Here is a 24,925-nt window from a genome sequence, read left to right on the forward strand (position 1 = left end):
TAGGTGTACCTAGCTTGTCCTGGTTGACGCCTATTGCAAATGGTGAGGAGTTATACCTGTAAAGTCAATAATGACAGAGTCTGTCATTCAACAGATGTTGCAGGTCTTCAGCCACTTTACAATGCCAGAAGTGTCTGTTTCTGACAACAGCCCCCAGCTGAGTGAAGAGAAGTTTGCTGCGATCTGCCAGAATAGTGAAATTATCCACATCCACTCACCCTGTATCAAACCCAGTCCAACAGCTGAGCAGAGAGGCGTGTGGATAAATCTGAACGGTCACTCAGAAATCAAGAGGAAGGAGCATCAGCTGAGGCTCCCAGCACATTTCTACTGACATATCAAATTACACCACATCCAGGCCTCGAGGAGCAGTTTCCAGCTGAAGTGCTTTTGGGGAGGAAATGCATTTTGGATGCAATGCTGCCACAGTGCCCAATATCTCGAGACAGCAGATGGTCAAGTGTACAAACACAGCCACACAGACCTTGGTTGTCGGGTGAAGTCATTCAAGCCTGGAGCTGCAGTGTGGGTCAGACAGTATTGCAATGGGCATGACCCCTAGGTACCAGATCAGATTGACAAAGACACGGGGAAAGCACTCTACGAAGTTATCATAGACGGACATCCCTAGCGGCACCACATCAACCATTTGTGACCCCATGCTCCCAAAGGCACAGCAGGCTCATCGGGCAGATTGTCAAATACAGAGTTGGACCTTCATCTCCGCCTGGAAGGTCTCAACTTATCCCGACCATACCAACCACCAGCGCCAGCGCAGTTGCAGGCAACATTGCAATGACATCGTGACAGCCTGCAACCACGAGGATGGACTGATTGCCATCGCAAGCCGAGTATTCCAACCCAAACCAAATCTCACCTCAAATCCTACAGGTGATCATCTGCAAGAGGGAGGTGTTACAGTGAGATGAAACAACCAACGCCTATTGGTCAGCTGTCATCCAATCCCAAGCTGGCTTTCTCTGATTGAGTATTGTTCCTGACAATATCTCAAATGTTCTTCAAGCCTTTAAAATAATTGTGCTGGTTGCACTGCTGGCATTTTGGCTGCATGACTTGCTGAAATAAGTTTTATTTCCTGTTCCAGTTTTGTTCAATTTCCAGGCTCAGGTTCTCACCAGTAGTTACAGGCAAGTGAACACAATATTTTTAGCAGAAAGGTGAGGGAAAAGGTTATGACAAAGTCAGACCACTGTACTTTAAGTTAAAAACTAACTTAAGACAAGAAAATAGGTACAGGAGTAACTCCCTCAACCCCGTAAGCAGCCCCGCAATTCAATATGGTCATTGACGATCGACCCCAGGCCTCAACTCTTCTGTGCCAGATCCACACTAAACCCTCAATTCCCTTTGCTTTCAAAAATAATTGCACCTCTCCATAACACATTTAATCACATAATATCTAGGACCTTTGCAGCATTTGGTTAATTCAGATGATATTTGCTCTTGTTCCTGATTTTCCTGTGGACTCTTATTTGGTATTTAGAACATTGTGCAGCCTAATGTCCCAATGTAGTGACATGATCTTTAAATATTGTTCTGTGGAGAAGCTACATCAAACGGAAGAAGCAGGAGATATAACTTCTAACTTGATATTAAATCCAAATATGTCATACACACAGTAGATCAGTTTGTGCTATAAAGCACAAACCCTGTGACAAATCATTAGTTTGAAAGGTTTTGAAAAACTCAAGGAACTCTTCTCACATAAATCCGATTATGCATCAAGATATTGTGAATTTGATAGGACCAGGTACCGAGTGGGGGGGGGGGGGGTGGTGGTGGTGGTGGTGGTGGTGTGTGTGTGTGTGTGTGTGTGTGTGTGTGTGTGTGTGTGTGTGTGTGTGTGTGTGTGTGTGTGTGTGTGTGTGTGTGTGTGTGTGTGTGTGTGTGTGTGTGAGTCATGCTGTGAAATTTGTTGTTCTGCCGCAGCAACACAGTGCAGAGCAATACACAAAAAGTACACCAAGCTACAATAAGAAATATATTAAAAAATTACTGTAAAAAGAGAGCAAAATATCAAGTTCACGAGTTGTGCATGAGTTCATGAGCAGTTCAGAAATCTGATGGCAGAGTTGAAGACGGCATTCCTGAAATGTCAAATATAGGTCTTCAGGCTCCTGAATCTCCACCCTGATGGTAGTGATGAGAAAAGGACATGCCCTGGGTGGTGAGGATCCTTACTGATTTACTGTAAAGATCCTTACATCTTTTTATCATTGTTGTTGTTGTTCAAGGTTCAAGATTCAAGTTTGTGGGCATTGAAACATACAGTGAAATTCATTGTTTACATTAACAACCAACACACCCAAGGATTTTTATTTATTGAGATACAGCACGTAAAAGACCTTCTGGTCCTTCAAGCCACTCCACCAAGCATTTCCATGACTTAACCCTAGAAACTGCATGGGACAATTTACAATGCCCAATTAACCTGTACATCTGTGGATTGTGGGAGGGAACAGAGCACCCAGAGGAAACCCACGTGGTCATGGGGAGAACATACAAACTTCTCACAGGCAGTGGTGGGAATTGAACCCGAGTCACCTGTACTGTGCCACCCCACACATTGCAGCGCCAGCATAACATGCATAAAATGCTCAGCAGAGCAACAAAACAACAACACAACAAATCGAGCCCCGCTCTTCTCTTTCCTCAGGAGCCATATTCTTTCATCCAGATTACAAGGCTTCAGGCAGTTGCTAACTGTTTGGTAAAGAATGCAATAAGAATCATTACCTACCTTTCTACAGTCAAATAATTACAGTAATGTGCAAAAGTCTTAGGCACCCTAGCTAAGACCTTTGCACAGTACTGCAGCCATTTTATGTATTGCACAGTTCATATTTTAGACATGGATTCAGATTTATTTATCCCATAAGATTATAAGACCATAAGATATAGGAACAGAATTAGGCCATTTGGACCATTGAATCTACTCCATCATGGCGGACCCATTTTTCCTCTCATCCCCAAACTCCTACCTTCTCCCCATATTCATTCATTCCTGACCAGTCAAGAATCAATCAACCTCTGCCTTAAATATACATAAAGACTTCACCTCCACAGCTGCCTGTGGCAAAGAATTCCACAGATTCACCACTCTCTAGCTAAAGAAATTCCTCCTCATCTCTTTTAAAAAAAGGTCGCCCCTCTATTCTGAGCCTGTGTCCTCTGGTCTTAGACTCTCCCACCATGGGAAACATCCTCTCCACATCCACTCTATCAAAGCCTTTCACCATTCGATAGGTATCAATTTGGTTACCTCTCATTCTTCGTAATCCCGGTGAATACAGGCCCAGAGCCATCAAATGTTCTTCATATGACAAGCCGTTTAATCCTGGAACCATTTTCATAAACCTCTTTTGAACTCTCTCTATTTCAGCACATCTTTTCTAAGGCTACATCCACACTACACCGGATAAATCCGTAACCAAAGCTTTTTGTCTTCGTTTTTACCCTTCGCCCACACTAAAACAGTGTTTTCGTCTCCCGAAACTGGAGCTTTTCAGAAACGCTGTCCAAGATGTGTATTTTTGAAAATGCTGCTTGGGCAGATCAGTGTGCATGGGGTAGCCAGAGAAATCTGAAAATGTTGTCAGACAGCAGTGTGCTAATTCATTGTTTTCCTGAATGCAACCTAACAATTTCAGAACAGACAGCAATGAGACTGAAGCCAGAAGAGTTAGAAATGTACTCACCAAATACTTTGACCCATAACTTACTGAATAAATAAGTATACTCACTTGGCCCTGTTTTCTGTCCTTGCTTGTATGAAGGTGGGTTACCTATTTATGCAAGTACTTCTCTGACAATAGATGTGTAACAGCCTAATGTAACGTTGTATGGAAATACAAGGTAATACTGATGCAGACATGTTTTACACATTTAACAAGGAGCTTTATTAATGCAACAGAGTTAGTCAGTTTTTCAATGTTCGTCGTCAGCCAGGTCAATCTGTCCGTGAACTCCCTGTCGGTTGCCTCCATACACTCCAGTATTTGGGTTTTTTTTACCTTTAAGTCCTCCTGCGTGAGGGCCAACAGCTGCCCGTCGTTTAAGTTTTTCTAGTCTGTAACTACACAAACACATTCACAGCGAGATTCAACACCAAACATGTCGCTTGCTTTCGGTAGACATGTCCTGCGCATGTGCAGTAGGAGGAGATTCACCAAAATCTCTGCTTCAATGTGGACAGAAATATTTTTAAAAACACATAGTGTGGATGCCTATTGTTTTTACATGAAACCGGCATTTTCAAAATTATCCGGTGTAGTGTGGATGTAGCCTAAGAGGCCCAAAACACAATACTCCAGGGGAAACCTCACCAGTGCTTTATAAAGTCTCAAAATTACATCCTTGCTTTTATATTTTGGACCTCTTGAAGTGAATGCTATCATCACATTTGCCTTCGTCACCACAGACTCAACCTGCAAATTAACTTTTAGGGAACAAGGAATCCCAAATCCCTTTTCATCTCAGACTTCTGTATTTTCTCTCCATTTAGATAATAGTAAACCCCTTAATTTCTTCTACTTAAGTGCAGGACCATACACTTCTCGATACTGTATTCCATCTGCCACTTCTTAACCCATTCCCCTCATCTGACGAAGACCTTCCGTTCTGAAGCCTCTCTATTTTTTCAAAACTACCTGCCCTCCCATCTATCTTCACATTGTCTACAAACTTTGCAACAAAGCCATCAATTCGATCATCCAAATCATTGGCATATTACATAAGACAAATCCATCCCAACACAGACCACTGGTCACCGGTAGCCAACCAAAAAAGGCTTTCTTTATTCCCACTCTTTGCATCCTGCCAATCATCCACTGTTTTATCCATGCTAAAATCTTTCATGTGACACCACAGGCTCATAGCTTGTTAAGCAGCCTCGCATGTGGCACCTTGTCAAAGACCTTCTGAAAATCCAAGTACACATCAACTGATTCTCCTTTGCCGATCCTACTTGTTGTTTCTTCAAAGAATTCCAGCAGATTTGTCAGGCAAGATTTTTGCTTGAGGAAACCATGCTGACTACGGCCTATTTTATCATGTGCCTCCAAGTACCCTGAGATCTCAACCTTAACAATCAATTCCAACATATTCCCAACCTCTGAGGTCAGAGTAACTGGCCTATAATTTCCTTTCTTCTGCTTTCCTCACTTCTTGAAGAGTGGAGTGACATTTTCAATTTTCCAGTCTTCTGGAACCATTCTAGATTCAAGTGAATCTGGAAAGAGCATTTATAATGCCTCCACAATCACTTCAGCCACCACTTTCAGAGCCCTGGAGTGTATACCATCAGGTCCAGGTGACTTATCTATCTTCAGACTTTTCAGTTTCCCAAGAACCTTCTCCCTAGTAATGGTAACTTCACACACTTCATGAACCCTGACACATGGAACTTCCACCATACAGCTAGTGTCTTCCACAGTGAAGACTGTTGCAAAATACTTATTCAGTTCAATCGCCATTTCCTTGTCCCCCATTACTACCTCTCCAGCATCAGTATCCAACAGTGCAATATCCACTCCCGTCTCTCTTTTACACTTTATGTATCTGAAGAAACCCTTTGGTATCCTCTTTATTGATGACTTTTCTAATTGCCTTCTGTCGGTATTTAAAAGCTTCCCAGTCCTCTAACTTCCCACTAATTTTTGCTCTAATATATGCACTCTCTTTGGACTTTATGTTGGTTTTGACTTCTCTTGTTAGCCATGGTTGTGTCATCTTTCCTTTAGGGAACACCTTCTTCTTTGTGATGTATATATCGAGTGCCTTCTGAACTGTTGACTCTCCAATCCATCTGGGCAAGCTCCTGTCTCATTCCTCTGTAATTCCCTTTACTCCACTGTAACATCTCTCTTTGGATTCTCCTTCTCAAATTTCTGGGTGAATTCAATCATATTATGATCGCTTACCCTTTAGAATTATTTTACCTTAACCTCTCGAATCAATTCTGGTTCATTGCACAACACTCAATACAGAGTAGCTGATTCCCCTCATGGGCTCAAGCACGAGACGCTCTAAAAAACTATCTTGTAGGCAATTGAGAAACCCCCCCCCCCCTTGGAATCCAGCACAAACCTAATTTTCCAAATCTACCTGCATATTGAAGACCACCCCCCTCACCCCCGAGTATTGTAACATTACCCTTTTGGTATGCATTTTCTATCTCCCATTGTAACATGTAGACCACAACCTTCCCACTATTTGGGGGAGGTCTACATATAACTCCATCAGGATATTTTTACCCTTGCAGTTCCTTAGCTCCATAACAATTCAACACCTTCCGACCCCATGTCACATCTCTCTAATAATTTAATTTCATTTTTACCAACATGTATATGGAAGCATACACTGAACTTCATTGTTTGCATTAATAACCAACTAAGGATGTATTGGAGGAAGCCCATAAGTGTCATCCATTCTGATGCCAATATACTGCCTTAGGTACATACTATATATATATTATATATATATATATACACACACACACACGTATATATATATGGGTGTCAAAGACTTGTGCACAGTACTGAAGTAATTTTATGCATTGCACTGTACTCCTGCTGCTGCAAAAAAGATAAATTTGATGACATATGTGAGTGATGATAAATCTGATTCTGATACGGGTCTTTATTGTGGACTGAGAGTGAGAAGGGGGCAGAGAGTAGGGTTCATAGTTGGGAAGTGGGGAAAGGATAGTGGAGGGAGCGGAAAGCATTGGAGAGACATTCTGTAATGATTAATAAACCAATTGTTTGAAATCAAATGACCCTGCATGGTGTCTCAGGGCTGAGTGTATCTGCACCAACACCACTTCCGGCCGGGCACTCCAACTCTTGTGACACGTCCCACACCCTACCCATGCCACTCCACCCTCACCATTCCCAACATCCTTTGCTCCCTCTAGATTTACGAACTTGCTCACCGATCCACGTTGACAAGTATAGCACTGTGCAAAAGTTTTTGGCACACTAGCTATATATACAGATATGTGTCTAACACTTTTGCATTGTACTGTACATACCCTTCCCTTTAAAGAACCAATGTTTTCTGTAACATCTCTTCACAGAGATAAAGCATTTCATGGTCTGATGACATATGGTACAGAATTTTCCATCAATCTCCAAATCAGAAATAGAATCAGAGTCAGGTTTAAAACCACTGGTGTATGTCATGAGACTCGTCTACTTTATTATTGTTAGTTTGAAACTGATGGCCATTGGACACTAATTCCCCCAACCTAGCAAGCAATGTTTTCGTATCCAGATTATTTGTATCATTAAAAACTAATACACTTTCTGTTTCTTCTCTGCCATTGGAATTAGTTTGATTCATTCATTCTCCGCATTCAATAGTTTTAATAATGCATTTTTTCAGACTATATGTGGTTTTTCAGGCTCTGCGCAGAACATGAGACATTATTGTAAACAGCTTCTTGGCGAATTTCTTACAAAGTCATAAATAACAAGTGTACAAACTTCCTGAAATTTCACTCATGGAGCACAACATTAGGGAATTCATGTTTAATTCAGATATAAAATTGCCCAGCTGAGACCTGAGACCATGTTAAGCACGTACTGTGATTTGAGGCAGAGATGAAAGCAGGTGATGATGACGATAATTGGTTTGCAAGACGTGGTCGAGCTTCCTGCTGCTCTCGGTTCTTGGAAGTGCAATGAGGTCACAGGAGGTTAGCCTAAAAAGAAGGAAACAGAGTATCATGTATAAAACCCCGGAGGAACTCAGCAGGTCAGGCAGCATCTATGAAAATTAATAAACAGCTAACTTTTTAGCCCGAGACCCTTCATCAGTACTGAAAGGGAAGGAGGAAGAAACCGAAATAAGAAGGGATGGGAAGGAAAGGATAAGGATGTGGCCTACAAATTACAAACATTCTACAACGGGAGGTGGAAAATGCATGCCAAAAGGGCAATGTTGCAATATTAATGAAGAACAATATGCAGATAGATTTAGGAAGTCAGGTTGGTGCTGGATTCCAAGACGGAGTAGTTATAGAGTGCCTATGAGACACATTGTTAGAGCAGTTCATGGATAAACCCTCGAGGGAATCAGCTACAAGCCCATGGTATTACTGGAAGGATTCTAACATAAATAAAGCAGTGGCTGATTGGCAGGAGACAAAGGAATCTTTTATGGTTGGCTGCTGGTGACTAATGGCTCTCCACAGGGATCTGTGCTGGGACCAATTCTTTTTACGTTATATGTCAATGATGTGGATGATTGAATTGATGGCTTTGTTGCAAAGTTTGCAAACAATATGAAGATAGGTGAAGGGGCAAGTAGTTCTGAAGAAGTGAAGAAGCTACAGAAGAACTTAGACACATTAGGGGAACGGGCAAAGAAATCGCAGATGGAATGTAGTGTCAGGAAAAGTGTGGTCATACACTTCGGTAGAAGAAATGAAAAGGTTGACAATTTTCTAGGTGGAGAGAAAATACAAACAATGGAGGTGCAAAGAGACTCGGGAGTCCTTGTGCAGGATTCTCTAAAGGTTAATTTGCAGGTTGAGACTGTGGTGAAGAAGCCAAAGGCAATGTCAGCACTCATTTCAAGAGGACTAAATATATAGCAAGATGTAATGATGAAATTTATACAGCACTGGTGAAGCCTTACTTGAAGTATTGTGAGCAGTTTTGGACCCCTTATCTTTGAAAGGATGTGCTGAAACTGGAGAGGGTACAAAGGAGGTTCATGAAAATGATTCCAAGATTGAATGGCTCATCTTATGAAGAGGATTTGATGGTTCTGGTCCTGTATTCACTAGAATTCAGAAGAATGAAGGGTGACCTCATTGAAATTGACTGAATGTTAAGAAGTCTTGATAGAGTGGATGTGGAGAGGATATTTCCCATGGTGGGGGAGTCTAAGACCAGAGGACTCAGCCTCAGAATAGAGCGGTGTCCTTTTAGAATGGAATGAGCAGGAACTTCTTTAGCCAGAGAGTGGTGAATCTGTGGAAATCTTTGCCACAGACAGCCGTGGAAGCCAAGTCTTTATGTATATTTAAGGCAAATGTTGACAGATTCTTGATTAGTCAGGGCATGAAGGGATATGGGGAGAAGGCAGGAGATTGGGGTTGAGAGGAAAATTAGATCAGCCGTGGTGAAATGGTGGAGCACAAAATGGGCAAAATGGCATAATTCTGCTCCTATATCTTATGGTCTTATGGTCTAAGGTCATAGGTGAAGCCGTGGAAATGATGTGAGAAGTTGAGAGATAAGAGGAGGAAAAGGTAAAGGGCTGGAGAAGAAGGAATCTGATAGGTGAGGAAAGTGGACCATGGGAGAAAGGGAAGGGAGAGGGACACCAGGGGAGGTGATGGATGGGTGAGGCAAAGAGAAGAGTTAAGAGGGGAGAGCTGCAATCATTGTGAGCAGTCACCTATTTGGCTGAGAAGTCATGAGTTTTAAGAGGAGTTCGCAGCCTTTTGGAATTTTCAGAAGGCAGCAATCATAACCATCTATTAGGCACTCAGCAGAGGCCAATAAAATGAAGTTAGGTGCAAGCAGCCATTCTAGGAGCAGCCATTTTTGGAGTGGACAATGTTAGAGCGGTTAGGCTTGGGCAAGAAAGGCGGGAGCTCAAAGTAAGTTTCTGGTATGTGTTTTTATCTTTCTTTCCCTATTAGCTCATAGTTACTGTGAGAATGAGTCAGGGTTAGTAGTATTTACTTTGTGTGAGATATGGGAACTCTGGGAGACCCCCGTCTCCCTGATAACTACATCTGCACAAAGTGTGTCAAGTTTCAGCTCCTTAGAGACCATGTTAAGGAACTTGAGCTGCAGCTCAATGGCATTCAGCTTGCACAGGAGAATGAGGATTTGATAGAGAGGAAGCTGAATGATCTGAAGATGGATAGATCATCTGGACCTGATCGACTACTGTCCAGCATTCTGAAAGAGGTGGTTGAAGAGATTGTGGAGACATTAGTAATGATCTTTCAAGGATCACTAGATTCTGGAATGATTCCAGAAGACTGGAAATTTACAAATGTCATTCCACTGTTTAAGGAGGGAGAGAGGCGGGAGAAAGGAAATTATAGGCCAGTTAGCCTGACTTCAGTGGTTGGGAAAATGTTGGAGTCTATAGTTAAGGATGCAGCTTTGGGGTACTTGGAAGCACACAATGAAAGAGGCCAAAGCCAGCATAGTTTCCTTAAGGGAAAATCTTGCCTGACAAAAGGAAATAACAGTCAGGATCGACAAAGAAGAGTCAGTGGATTCTGTTTCCTTGGATTTTCAGAAGGCCTTTGACAAGGTGCCATGCATGACGCTGCTTTGGCAAAGTGGTAGAAGGAATACTGTGAGGGAAGTGTATGGTCATGCACTTTGGTAGAAGGAATAAAAGCATAGACTATTTTCTAAATGGGGAGAAAATTCAAAATCATATTTGCAAAGGTACTTGGGAGACTTTGTGCAGGATTTTCCAAAGGTTAGCTTGTAGGTTGAGCTAGTGGTTAGGAAGGCAAATGCAATGTTAGCATTCATTTCGAGAGGACTAGAATATGAAGGCAAGGATGTAACGCTGAGGCTTTGTAAGGCACTGGGCTGACCACACTTGGAGTACTGTGAGCAGTTTTGGGCTCCTTATCTAAGAAAATATGTGCTAACAGAGGAGGTTCACAAGAATGTTTCCAGGAATGAAAGAGTTAACATGTGAAGAGCGTTTGATTGCTCTGGGCCTGCACTCACTGGAGTTTAGAAGTTTGAAGAGGGATCTCATTGAAACCTATCAAATATTGAAAGATCGAGATAAAGTGGACATGGAGAGAATATTTCCAGTAATGGTGGAGTATAGGACTACAGGGTAGAGCCTCAGAATACAAGGATGTCCCTTTAAAACAGAGATGAGGAGGAATTTCTTGAGCAAAGGGTGGTGAATCTATAGAATTAATTGCCACAGACACAATGGAGGCCAGATCATTTAAAGTGGAGTTTGATAGGTTCTTGATTTGCAAGGGCATGAAAGGTTACAAGAAAAAGGCAGGAAAATGGGGTTGAGTGGGAAAATAATACAGCTGTGTTGGAATGGCAGAGAAAACATGATGGGCTGATAGGCCTAATTCTGTTCCTTTGTGTTATGGTCTTATGGTTTGGTTGGAGGGCCCAAAGCACAGATAGATTTCTTCACAGGTTACATCTCAGGTTTTCCCTCAGTCGAATTTATTGTCATCCATGCAAGTACACTGAGGTACAGGAGCTACAAGAAAAGCTTGCTTACTGCAGCGTCACAGGCACCTAGGAACAGACTACACACAGAAAATAAAAACTGCACATTAGTAATGTGTTTGGGGTGACTCAGGTCCCCATGATCCTTCAGGCCCTTTTTACACACTTGTCCTTGTAAGTGCCCTGAATAGTGGGAAGTTCACATCTACAGATGCACTGGGCTGTCCACACCACTCTCTGCGGAGTCCTACCATTGAGGGAAGTACAGTTCTCATACCAGGCAGTGATGCAGCCAGTCAAGATGTTCTCAACTGTATCCCTATAGAAAGTCCTTAGGATCTGGGGACTCATACCAAACTTCTTCAACCGTCTGAGGTGAAAGATGCACTGTCGTGTCCTTTTCACTACACAGCCAGTATGTATCGACCACATGAAATCCTCGGTGGTGTTTATGCCAAGGAACTTAAAGCTGTTCACCCTCTGAATCCCAGATCCACTGATGTCAATAGGGGTTAGACTGTCTCCGTTCCTCCTGTAGTCCACAATCAGCTCCTTTGTATTTGTGATACTGAGGGCGAGGTTGTTTTCATGACACCACTGTGTCAGGGTGATGACTTCTTTTCTGGAGACTGCCTTGTCAATATTTGAGATTAGGCCAATCAATGTAGTATCATCTGCAAATTTCATTAGCAGATTGGAGCTGTGGGTGCTGACAGTCATAAGTGTACAGAGGGTAAAGAAAGGGGCTTAGGATACAGCCCTGAGGGGCACCTGTGTAGAGGGTCATAGGGGCAGAGGTGAGTGATCCCATTCTTACTACCTGCCAGCTATCTGACAGGAAGTCCAGGATTCAGCTGCACCAGGCAGGGTGAAGGCCAAGGTCGCTGAGCTTCTTGTCAAGCCTGGAGGGAATTATGGCGTTGAATGCTGAACTGTAGTCCAAGAACAGCATTCTCACATAAGCACCCCTCTTCTCCAGATGTGCAAGGACGGTGTGTAGAACTGTGGCTATTGCATTATCTGTCGATCGGTTATGTTGATCGGCTGCTACCATCCAGGAAAGGGTACCACAGCATTAAAAGCAGGACCAACAGGTTCTGGACAGCTTCTTCCACCAGGCCATCAGACTGATTAATTCATGCTGGCGCAATTGTATTTCTGTGTTATATTGACTGGCCTGTTGTAAATAACCTTTATTACTAATTACTATAGATTGCACCTTGCACATTCTGACAGAGGTGTAACATAAAACTCCTCACGTTTGTGGATGGTGTAAGAAATAAAGTCGATTCAATTAAATTCAGACAGTAATGAGAGAGAGAAAAATGACTGTGAAAAACAAGACATGAGTACAAAATAAAAAAAAGATGGAGGGACTCAGCAGGTCAGGCAGCATCAAAATGAACTGTCCACAATTCAATATGCTCCCCCAACACCCTTTTATTCTGGTTTCTGTACTCTTTATTTCTGGTCTGAATAAAGGATCTCAACCAAAATCGTTGACTGTTTATTCCCCTCCGTAGATGACGCCCAAACAGCTGGGTTCCTCCAGCACTTATTGTGTGTTGCTCCAGGTTTCCAGTATCTGCAGAAACTCTTGTGTCTCCACCTTCCTGCAAAAAAAAGGAGAGACAAGTCCATGACAGTACAAGAAGTGGTCCATAGTTTTCCATTGCTGAGGTGATGTTTATGGTCGTCCAGGTTGGTTCCAGAACCAAATGGTTGATGGGAAGTAACTGTTCTTGTGGGCCTTCACACTTCAGTACCTCCTGCCTGATATAGCAGCTAGAAGGCTGCATGATGTGGATGTGGGGATCATTGATAATCAGTGCCACCTTCTTTAGGCAAATGGACCAGGTTATGATGACTTGCTTGTCTCTCAAACACAGCATAGTTAAATGGAGCCTGAAGACTCACTCCGCAAGGTTCAGCAACAGCTTCTTCCTTGGGCTAGTTGTCACTCTCAGCTGGTGTCATGATGTCTATTTCATTGTATAAGTTATGTATAATTATGTTAATTTAAGTATGTTAACTTGCAATTCACAATCTACTGCGTTGTTGCTGCAAAATCCTGTTTGGCATGCCATTTATGTATGTCAAAGTTGAGTTTATTGTCATATGCACAAGTACGTGTATGCACATGTCACAATGGTCGCTGGCAGGTCTGGACCCAGGTGTGGAGGAATGTCAGGCCTAGTCAAGATGAGCGAAAGCAACGGCTTAACCCAAAAGTGGAGGAATAGCACATTCCCCATGAAGCGAGGGGAACAAGAGATTAGACATCGGAATACCGACAGAGCATCGGAGACACAACCAAGCGACACCACGAGATAAATCACTCTCAATGCAAACGCACAAGAACCCAGCTCAAGTTCTCAACATGGGTTCCCTTTAAATAATCATAGAATGTGGGAAACCGTGCCAATCACAATTAACTTGATAAGATTAAACCAAAAGCACAAGGGCGTGATAGCTCAAGTTAAAATAAGAATTAGAAAATACAGATGCTTGAGAAACCTTGAAGCTTAACGCTCTGCAGCATGCCACAGAGGCCCACAGGGCTCAGTACAGCACAGGTGTAAAGAAAAATCCTACTTGCAACAGTATCACAGGCGCATGCATCAAAGAAGCTGCATTCGCAAGCAAAGCATAAATTATACACAATCAAAGGTTCATTTCCTGTCAAAGCAGGTGTCTGTATACAACTCTTGAGATTTGCCTTCTCCAGAGATTCACAGAACAAAGAAAGAACACAAAAATCATTCAGAGAGAAACATTAAACCCACCACCCCCGCTGAAAAAGAATAGTATCCCAATCATCAACCCCCAATCCCTCTCCTCCCACACAAAACCGGAAGAACATTGACCTTCCTCCCAAGTCCGCCCAGAAGAAAATGGAACATGAACGTTGACCATCGAACCATCCCCGCACAAAAAACTAACAGGATGTAACAAGAACATCATCCCCCGAACCCCTCCCTTTGCACGGCAAAACAGAAAGGAACAGGTGAAAAACACAGAAAAATAAAGACCATAATTCTGAAAAAATCCACAGTCCATGAATGTAACAGTCCAATGCATATCTTTACAAGAAAGAGAACACAGTTAGACCAGAAGAAAGAGTCCATTGTAGTGCAGAGTGATCAGTCAGTTGCAATACTGAGGTAGTGATTGGGGTAGTGCAGGTTGGTTCAGGACCCAAGTAGTTAGACCATAAGACATAGGAGCAGAAGTAGGTCATTTGGCCCATCGAGTCTGCTCCACCACTCAATCATGGGCTGATCCAATTCTTCCAGTCATCCCCACTCCCCTGCCTTCACCCCATACCCTTTGATGCCCTGGCTAATCAAGAAGCTATCTATCTCTGCCTTAAATGCACTCAATGACTTGGCCTCCACAGCTGCTCATAACAACAAGTTGCACCAACCTCTGACTAAAGTAAGTTCTCTGCATCTCTGTTCTAAATGGACGTCCTTCAATCCTGAAGTCATGCCCTCTTGTGTTAGACTCCCATACCATGGGAAATAACTTTGCCATATTAAGGTTGAAAGGAAGTAGCTCTTTTTGACCCTGGTGGTTTGAGACTTCAGGCTTCTGTACCTCCTGCCTAATGGTAACTGCATGAAGTTGGCATGGACTGAATGGTGGAGAACAGTGATGATGAATATTGCCTTCCTGAGGCAGCATCTCCTGTAGATATGAGCAAAGGTGGGAAGGGATGTGCCCGTGATGTTTTGGGCAGAGTCAACTACTCTGCAGCTTCTTACATTCCTGCCCACTAAGACTGCAATCCCAAACCATGATGTCACCAGTCAGCATTACTCCATCTGTAGAGGTTTGTGTTCTATGACATGCTCGACTTCCTTAACTTTGTCTATGCATGTCTATGATAATAGAATGTTTTGGATTGAAGCATTCTTCCTGAAACTGACAGGAGTCAATGTGAACACTGCATGTGAAAATAATGATATTCTTGGGACAGTGAGTGAAAGCTCCTTGTCATATGGGGACAGGGTGGCAGGGTGGAGATATGTCTCTACCACAGGAGGTGTAAGGCTCTCCTTCCCTCTGCTAGCCTGCAGGTCACCCTTGGGCAAGGTGGAGCACCTGCTTAGCACCCCGATCAGGGTCATGTGAGCCAGGGGAGCAGGTGGAGGATGGTCGTATGAGCAGCTGGTGCTTATCAAAAGACTTGGTTGTGCGACCACTGAACTGACACCGGGGAGACAAACGCTAAAGAGTATTGATAATGGCTGAGGTCACCCATCTTATAAAGACACTGCCCAGAAGAAAGCAATGACAAACCACTTCTGTCGAAAAATTTGTCAAGAACAATCACGATCATGGAAAAAGAGAAAAATCAGATTAAAGACAGATGGAAGACTATGATTGCCCACGTCATTCAGGGATAAAGGCAGAGCAGAGATGGCTGAAGTTTCCAGGAGTAGTTCACAAGACACAGGATAGATATGTTCCACAGAAGTTTTTAAATGGCAGGGCTGGGCAACTGTGGTTGACAAGGAAAATTAAGGAACTGCATAAAAGCCAGAGAAATGTCATATAAGGTAACTAAAGTGAGTGGAAACGTGGATGACTAGGAAGCTTTTAAAATCCAACAAAAAGCAATTTAACAAGCAATCAGAAGGGAAAAGATGAAATATGAGGGCAAACTAGCCAATAATATAAAGCAGAATACTAAAAGGATTTCAGTTATATAAAGAGTAAAATGGAGGAGAAAGCTGATGTTGGGACAGCTGGAAAATTATGTTAGTGTGGTAGTAATGGGGGGAGAAAGAAATGGCAGATGAAATTAATGGGCACTTTGCATCAGTCTTCACTGTGGAAGGACTAGCAGTGTGCCAGAAGTCGGTGAGTGTCAGGGAGCTGGAGTGAGTGCCGTTGCTATTACAAAGGAAAAAGTGCTAGGCAAACTCAAAGGTGTTAAAGTGAATAAGTGACCTGGACCAGATGGATTACACCTCAGAGTCCTGAAACAAGGTGCTGAAGAAATAATAGATGCATTGATAGATAGATAGATAGATAGATAGATAGATAGATAGATAGATAGATAGATAGATAGATAGATAGATAGATAGATAGATACTTTATTCATCCCCATGGGGAAATTCAACTTTTTTCCAATGTCCCATACACTTGTTGTAGCAAAACTAATTATATACAATACTTAACTCAGTAAAAAAAATATGATATGCATCTAAATCACCGTCTCAAAAAGCATTAATAATAGCTTTTAAAAAGTTCTTAAGTCCTGGCGGTAGAATTGTACAGCCTAATGGCATTGGGGAGTATTGACCTCTTCATCCTGTCTGAGGAGCATTGCATCGATAGTAACCTGTCACTGAAACTGCTTCTCTGTCTCTGGATGGTGCTATGTAGAGGATGTTCAGAGTTATCCATAATTGACCGTAGCCTACTCAGCGCCCTTCACTCAGCTACCGATGTTAAACTCTCCAGTACTTTGCCCACGACAGAGCCCGCCTTCCTTACCAGCTTATTAAGACGTGAGGCGTCCCTCTTCTTAATGCTTCCTCCCCAACACGCCACCACAAAGAAGAGGGCGCTCTCCACAACTGACCTATAGAACATCTTCAGCATCTCACTACAGACATTGAATGACGCCAACCTTCTTAGGAAGTACATTCGACTCTGTACCTTCCTGCACAAGGCATCTGTGTTGGCAGTCCAGTCAAGCTTCTCGTCTAACTGTACTCCCAGATACTTGTAGGTCTTAACCTGCTCCACACGTTCTCCATTAATGATCACTGGCTCCATATGGGGCCTAGATCTCCTAAAGTCCACCACCATCTCCTTGGTCTTGGTGATATTGAGACGCAGGTAGTTTGAGTTGGTCAAGAATCACTTGATTCTGGCATGGCCCTAGGGGACCGGAAGATTGCAAATGTCACTCCACTCTTTAAGAAGGGTGGAAGGCAAAAGAGATTATAGGCCAGTTAGCCTAACCTCAGTGGTCAGGAAAGTGTTGGTGTCTATAATTAAGGATGAGGTTTCAGGGTACGTGAAAGCTATGATAAAACAAGTTGGTTTAAATAAATATAAATAAATATAAATTAAATATTTATAATTATATTTAAATAAATCAGCATGGTTTTCTGTAAAGGGAAATCTTGCCTGACAAATCTGTTAGAGTTCTTCGAGTAAGTAACAAGCAGGGTGGACAAAGGAGAGGCAGTGGATGTTATTTACTTGGATTTTCAGAAGGCATTTGATAAGGTGCCACACATGAGGTTGCTTAACAAGATAAAATCCTATGATGTTACAGGAAAAATACTGGCATAGATAGCGGAATGGCGGGGGCCTTTTCTGGTTGGCTGCCAGTGACTAGTGGTGTTCCTCAGGGGTCAGACTTGGGACTGCTACTTTTCACATTGTTTGACAATGATTTGATTAATGAAGTTGATGGCTTTGTGACTGAGTTAACAGGTGATACGAATTTAGCTGGAGGGGTAGGTAGTGCTGAGGAAGCAATGTGATTGCAGCAAGACAGACAAATTGGAAGAATGGGTAATAAAGTGTCAGATGGAATGCAGTGTTGGGAAATGTATGGTAATGCATTTTGGTAAAAGAGGAGAATGTTCAAACATCAGAGGTGGAGAGGGACTTAGAAGTCCTCATGCAAGACTCCCAGAAGGTTAATTCACAGGTTGAGTCTGTGGTAAAAAAAAAGGCAAATGCAATGTTGGTATTTATTTCAAAGGAAATAAAATATAAAAGCAAGGAACATTTCATCGTGTTTGTGTATAAAAGCAAGGAGATAATGCTGAGCATTTATAAGACACTAGTCAGGCCACACTTGGAGTATTGTCGACAGTTTTGGGCCCCATATGTCAGAAAGGATGTATTGTCATTGGAGAGAGTCCAAACGAGGTTCACGAGGATGATTCTGGGAATGAAGGGATTATTGTATGAGGAGCGTTTGGCAGCTTTGGGCGTGTACTCACTGGAATTTAGAAGAATGCGGTGGGGTCTCATCAAAACCTACCAAGCGTTGAAAGGACTGAATAGGGTTGATGTGGAGAGAATGTTTCCCATGGAGGGTGTATACAGAACTAGAGGGCACAGCCTCAAAATTGAGGAAAGACCTTTTAGAACAGAGGTAAGGAGGAATTTTTTTAGCCAGAGAGTAGTGAACCTGTGGAACGCTATGCCACAAACGGTGTTGAAGGCCAAGTTCATGAGTATATTTAAAGTGGAAGTTGATCGTTTCCTGATTGGTCAGGGCATCAGAGGATATGGTGAGAAGACAGGTGTATGGGGATGAGTGGGATCAGCTATGGTGGAATGGCAGAGCAGATTAGATGGGCTGAATGGCTTAATTCTGCTCCTATGACTTATGGTCTTATGATATGACATGGCACATAATGATGATGACATAGGACCAAAGCTGTCCTAGCATGTGTAGTCAGCACGTGCTGGTCACATCAAGAACTACTTAAGTTTAGCTGTCATTATCATTAATGATGGACAACTGACCAACTATACATACAACTACGAGAGGTGGTAGATAATTTTGTGGCCTAAGGTAGAAGGAGACAATTTTAGAAAACCTAACACATTTATTTTTCAGCATAGGCCCCCCCTACATGTACACACTTAGTCCAGTGGTCATGGAGCGTACGGATCTTGGACCTCCAGAAAGTGTCCACAGCAGAGGTGATTGATAAGTTTGTGGCCTAAGGTAGAAGGAGGTGAGTTATACAGCTCTCATTACATGCACATGCAGTTCAACTCTTTGAGTGATTATGCAGAAAGTTTGAGGTTAATAACTCATCAGTTAATAACTCATCTGGGTGATTGATAGTTTGTGGCCTAGGGTAGAAGGAGATGAGTTATTAACTTCAAACATTCTGCATAATCACTCAAAGTTGACCTGCATGTGCATGTAATGAGAGCTGTATAACTCATCTCCTTCTACCTTAGGCCACGAATTTATTAATCACCCATCTGTGGACACTTTTTGGAGGTCCAAGATCCGTATGCTCAACGACCACTGGACTAAGTGTGTACATGTAGGAGGGGATTATGTTGAAAAATAAATTTGCTAGATTTTCTAAAATTGACTCCTTCTACCTTAGGTCACGAACTTATCAATCACCCCTCGTATATATTTTCTGAAGAAAATATATGTTTGAGAAAATAAAACTGTTTCTTTTTTTGCTACTGCGGGCTGCAAGCTGTGTTCTGAATCTGACACTCCATGGAGGGGATGTATGTCCACTGGCATTTGTTACTTCCTGTTCAGATCCTTTGCATAAACTTCAAACACCTGCCATTCCAATTGTAATTCCGCAGGTTTAGAGCAGAGACATTATAAACTGCTTTCAAGTCCTTTCAGTGGAACAGCAGGTGGTATAATTTTATGCGGTGAAAATAATGCTGGTCTCAGAGGGTGAGGACATTCACATTACTAGGCTCTGCTGGGGTGCAGTTCAATCAACATGAGAAGCTGTCTGTTCCTAACCAGGCCTTAAATAATAAAAACCTCCTGTAATTTGGTAAGCAATTTAGACAGATGTCACAATGATTTTACCAAAACCATTTAGTTGATGGGGAGCATGCTGAAATCGCATTAGGCTGCTAGCTGACCACAAGACCATAAACATAGGTGTAGAATTAGGCCATTCAGCCCATCGAGTCTGTTCCACCATTCAAATCATGTCTGATTTATTATCCCTCTCAACCCCATTCCCCTGCCTTCTCCCCATAAACTTTGACACCCTTACTAATCGGGGGGCATGCTATGTTGCCGCTGGAATGTGAGATGATGCTTGCAGTCTGCCCCCAGTACACCTTTGTTAAAGTGAACAATACATTTCACTGTACGTTCGATGTACACCTGATAAATAAACTGAAATCTTGAAACTATCAAACTCCACTTTAAATACACCCAATGCCTCGGCCTCCGCAGCCGTCCCTCATATAAATCAGTTCATAGTTTCACGGAGTTATACTGCACAGAAACCAGGGCCGTGACAGCATAAGATCAGAAGACAGAATCAGGCTATTCAGCCCATCGAGTGTGCTCTGCCATTCGATCATGTTGGATTTTTTAATCCCTCTTCACCCCATTCTCCTGCCTTCTGCCCGTAACCTCTGACACCCTTCTAATCAAGAACTTAACAACCTCTGCTTTAAATGTACACAATGACTTGGCCTCCAAACTGTCTGTGGCAGTGAATTTCACAGGTTTACCACTCTTTAGCTAAAGTATTCACCACACTACTACTGGCTACTTCTGCAGCTAATCATGACCTCGCCTTCAGGAAATGTAGGGATGGTTTCAGTCAAAGCCAGATAACCACTGGCATACAATGGGCCCCATTGACAGGCAACTTTGAACAACAATAGGACCATCTAGGACAGGGGCAGCAAATATTTTTTGAGAGCATGTGCCCGAATTGGCAATAATCTTCTAAAAGGATTTTTTTAATTTAGAGATAACCGTAACAGGTTACATCAAGAACTGCCAAAATTTAACAGTCATCATCAGATATGATGGACAACCAACCAACTTCATAAACTGTATACTTATGAAAATGAAAGTAACAAGCCCTTCCAGCCCATCAACCCTGTGCCAGCTAATGACACTCATGTGACCAGCTAACATGCTAACCTATATACGGTATCTTTGGACTGTGGAAGGAAACTGGAGCACCTGGAGGAAACACACACAGTTATAGGGAGAATTTATAAATTCTTTACAGACAGCAGCGGGAATTGAACCCAGGACGATGGCACTGCAATAGCCTTATGCTAACCATTATGCTGCTCTGCCATTCCATGTGCCATGATAAGCTTGGGCAAGAGATCTGAGATTATCACTGATTAATAAATTAGTAACAATAATTATGTGTTTTTTCAGGAAAGGGATGAATCTTCATGCTTATTTACATGAATTCTTTGTTTTACTATTAATATAGGAGAGACAGATTGAAATCAATGAGGCATTTAGAAAACCAGTTCAAAATGTATTAATATTTAAATAATCAAGGGGTGGCATTGCATGGCAATGCCAACAAGTATTTTTTGTATGTGCCATCATGGGCACATGTGCCAAAGGTTTAGATAGATAGATAGATAGATAGATAGATAGATAGATAGATAGATAGATACTTTATTCATCCCCATGGGGAAATTCAACTTTTTTCCAATGTCCCATACACTTGTTGTAGCAAAACTAATTACATACAATACTTAACTCAGTAAAAAATATGATATGCATCTAAATCACTATCTCAAAAAGCATTAATAATAGCTTTTAAAAAGTTCTTAAATCCTAGCGGTAGAATTGTAAAGCCTAATGGCTTTATTACTCCTGACATAATGTCTTAACATTTTAGGCACTTTGCTGGTTATCAATTGGTAGTTTGTTTATTACTGTTCAGTCACGTAAATCAAAACATCATAACATACAGTGAAATACATCATCTGCGTTAGTGACCATCATGATTCAAGAATTGTGTTGAGGACAGCCTGGAAGTTTCTCCGTGCTTCCAGTTCCAACACAGAATACCTTGAACTTAATAACCCTAAGCCGTACATCTTTGGAATGTGGGAGGAAACTGGAGCACTGGAACAAAATGCACGTGGTCACAGGGAAAACATACAAACCCCTTCCAGACAGTGGTAGGAATTGAACTCAATTATGATGGCTGGCGCTGTAAAGCATTACACTAACCACGCGCTGTTATCCTCACTTGCCCTGAAACGTAATGGAAAACTTAGTTTTTCATGCCATCCATACAGATTGTCTCATTTCACACATGCATTGAGGTAGTGCAGTTCTACGTCAATGTCTTAGGTACATATATATCCCAGGATGCCTAAAGCTTCTGCACAGAATTGTAAATGGGAATGAGGTTTGCCCCTGAGGACCTCAATGCCTTTTGTGCTTGTTGTTAGGAGGTATTCAGGAGTTATGTGAATATAGCAGATATGAATTCAAGCAAAGGACAGCCTTCAGTTCTTAAAGTAGATTATAAATTGCAAGCAGTAAAGTAGAGTTGCAAAATTGTGCAGAAATCTGAGGCACCCTGGTTAGATAGATGTGCCTAAAGTGGTAAATCCGGCTGAGTGCTGCCATAACAACAGCCTCTCACTCAATGTCAGCAAGACAAAGAAGATGATCATGGACTTCAGGGAAAGGAACTAGAGGACCATGAGCCAGTCCACATCGGAGGATCATACGTCGATAGGGTCAGCAACTTTAAATTCAAAGATGTTACCATTTTGGAGGACTTGTCTTGGACCCAGCACATAAGTGCAATTAGGAAGAAATCAGGGCAGTGCCTCTACTTCCTTAGGAGTTTGTGAAGATTCAGCATGACATCCAAAACTTTGACGAACTTCTATAGACGTGCAGTGGAGAGTATATTGATTGAATGCCTGGGATGGAAACACCAGTGTTCTTGAATGGAAATTTCTACACAAGGTAATGGATCTGGCCCAGTCCATCGTGGGTAAAGACCTTCCACCAGTGAGCACGCCTTCACAAAATGATGTTGCAGGAAAGCAGCATCCACCATTAGTGATCTCCACCACTCAGGACGCTTTCTTCTCGCTGCTGCCATCAGGAAGGAGGTACAGGAGCCTCAGGAGCCACACCACCAGGTTCAGGAATAATTATTACTCCTCAACCACCTGTCTCTCGAACCACAGGGGGTAACTTCACTCAACTTCACTTGCCCCATCAATGAAATGTTGCCACAACCTATGGAGTCACTTTCAAGGACTCTTCATCCCATGTTCTCGATATTTATTGTTTATTTATTTATTATTTTTTTCATTTTGTATTTTCACGGTTTATTGTCTTTTGCACACTGGTTGAGCATAGAAACAAAGAATCCTTGCAGAATGCCTTGGGGTTTTACTTAATCCTGCTTGCCAAGGCCTTCTCATGGCCCCTTCTGGCTCTCCTAATTTCATTCTTAAGCTCCTTCCTGCTAGCCTTATAATTTTCTAGATCTCTATCATTAGCTAGTTTTTTAACCTTCCATAAACTTTTCTTTTCTTCTTGAGTAAATTTACAACAGCCCTTGTACACCATGGCTCCTGTACCCTACTATCCTTACCCTGTCTCACAGGAACGTACCTATGCAGAATGCCATGCAAATATCCATTGAACATTTGCCACATTTCTGCTGTACATTTCCCTGAGAACATCTGCTCCCAATTTATGCTTCCAAGTTCCTGCCTGATAGCTTCATGTTTCCCCTTACTCCAATTAAACACTTTCCTAACTTGTCTGTTCCTATTCCTCTCCAATGCTATGGTAAAGGAGATAGATTTGTGATCACTATCTCCAAAATGTTCTCCCACTGAGAGATCTGACACCTGACCAGGTTCATTTCCCAATACCAGATTAAGTACAGCCTCTCCTCTTGTAGGCTTATCTACATATTGTGTTGGGAAACCTTCCTGAATGCACCTAACAAACTCCACCCCATCTAAACCCCTTGCTCTAGGGAGATGCCAATCAATATTGGGGAAATTAAAATTTCCCGTCACAACAACCATGTTATTATTCCACCGTTCCAGAATCTGTCTCCTTATCTACTCCTCGATGTCCCTGTTACTATTGGGTGGTCTGTGAAAAACACCCAGTAGAGTTATTGACCCCTTCCTGTTCCTAACTTCCACCCACAGAGAATCTGTAGACAATCCCTCCATGACTTCCTCCTTTTCTTCAGCTGTGACACTATCAGCAGTGTCATGCCCCCACCTCTTTTGCTGCCCTCCCTGTCCTTTCTGAAACATCTAAAGCCTGGCACTCTATGTAGCTAATCCTGCCCCTGAGCCATCCAAGTCTCTGTAATGGCCACAACATCATAGCTCCAAGTACTGATCCATGCTCTAAGCTCATCTGCTCATCCACTTTGTTCATAATACTCCTTGCGTTAGAATAGACATCAAACAATCAGTCTGAGCACATCCCTTCCCTATCACCTGCCTATCCTCCCTCTCACACTGCCTATAAGTTTCCACTATTTGTGATCCAACCGCCCCTTCCTCCATCTCTTCAGTTCGGTTCCCAGGCCCCAGCACTTCTAGTTTAAACTCTCTCCAATAGCCTTAGCAAACCTTCCTGTCAGGATATTGGTCCCCCTTGGATTCAAGTGCAACCCATCCTTATTGTACAGGTTACGCCTGCCCCAAAAGAAGTCCCAATGATTCAGAAATCAGAATCCCTGCCCTCTGCTCCAATCCCTCAGCCATGCCCAAGTTGGTGTGGTCTTTCGTTGATTCTGTTATCCTTACTATTCTATTTTGGATTTACTGTGTGTGTGTGGCCTCCGTCGGTCATGGTCGACATTGGGTACCGCGCCTCTGGTAGTCACTGGGAGGGCTTCTACAGGGCGCAAGTCAGGGCAGAGTTGATATGGAGATCCGTCTGTTGCCCATGCAGTGGGACCCCCCCTCTCCATGCTGATGACAGGTCCAAAGGAACGACGAAAGTCGATACAGTTTGGTGCCAGCAGCATCACAGGAGTTGCCATGCCGGAGCTGGGTACAACAGTTAGCTGCTTTTGGGACTCCGACTCCAGATTTTTCCTCGGGGTTTACTCCCAAAGCCTTTCCCGTGAGCGGGTATAGCCGCAAGGCTGCGGAGGTTTGAAATCGGAGATTTCCCTCTCCTAAATGATCTACCATCTGTGGTTAACGAGCCC

General features: G+C 42.6%; 1 long non-coding RNA gene across 2 annotated transcripts in view; it reads right to left on the reverse strand.

The window, feature by feature from the left end:
- Window positions 1-14,763, reverse strand: part of LOC140729965 (uncharacterized) — a 33,080-nt gene extending 18,317 nt beyond the window's left edge. For both annotated transcript variants that reach the window (XR_012099444.1, XR_012099443.1), the window contains exons 1-2: window positions 14,647-14,763; window positions 7,609-7,726 (exon numbers count right to left, since the gene is read on the reverse strand). This is a non-coding gene — a long non-coding RNA (uncharacterized lncRNA). The remainder of the gene's footprint in view (window positions 1-7,608; window positions 7,727-14,646) is intronic.
- Between the last annotated feature and the right edge of the window lie 10,162 nt (window positions 14,764-24,925).

Source organism: Hemitrygon akajei, chromosome 7 (assembly GCF_048418815.1).
Source record: "Hemitrygon akajei chromosome 7, sHemAka1.3, whole genome shotgun sequence".
NCBI classification, from domain to species: Eukaryota; Metazoa; Chordata; class Chondrichthyes; order Myliobatiformes; family Dasyatidae; genus Hemitrygon; species Hemitrygon akajei.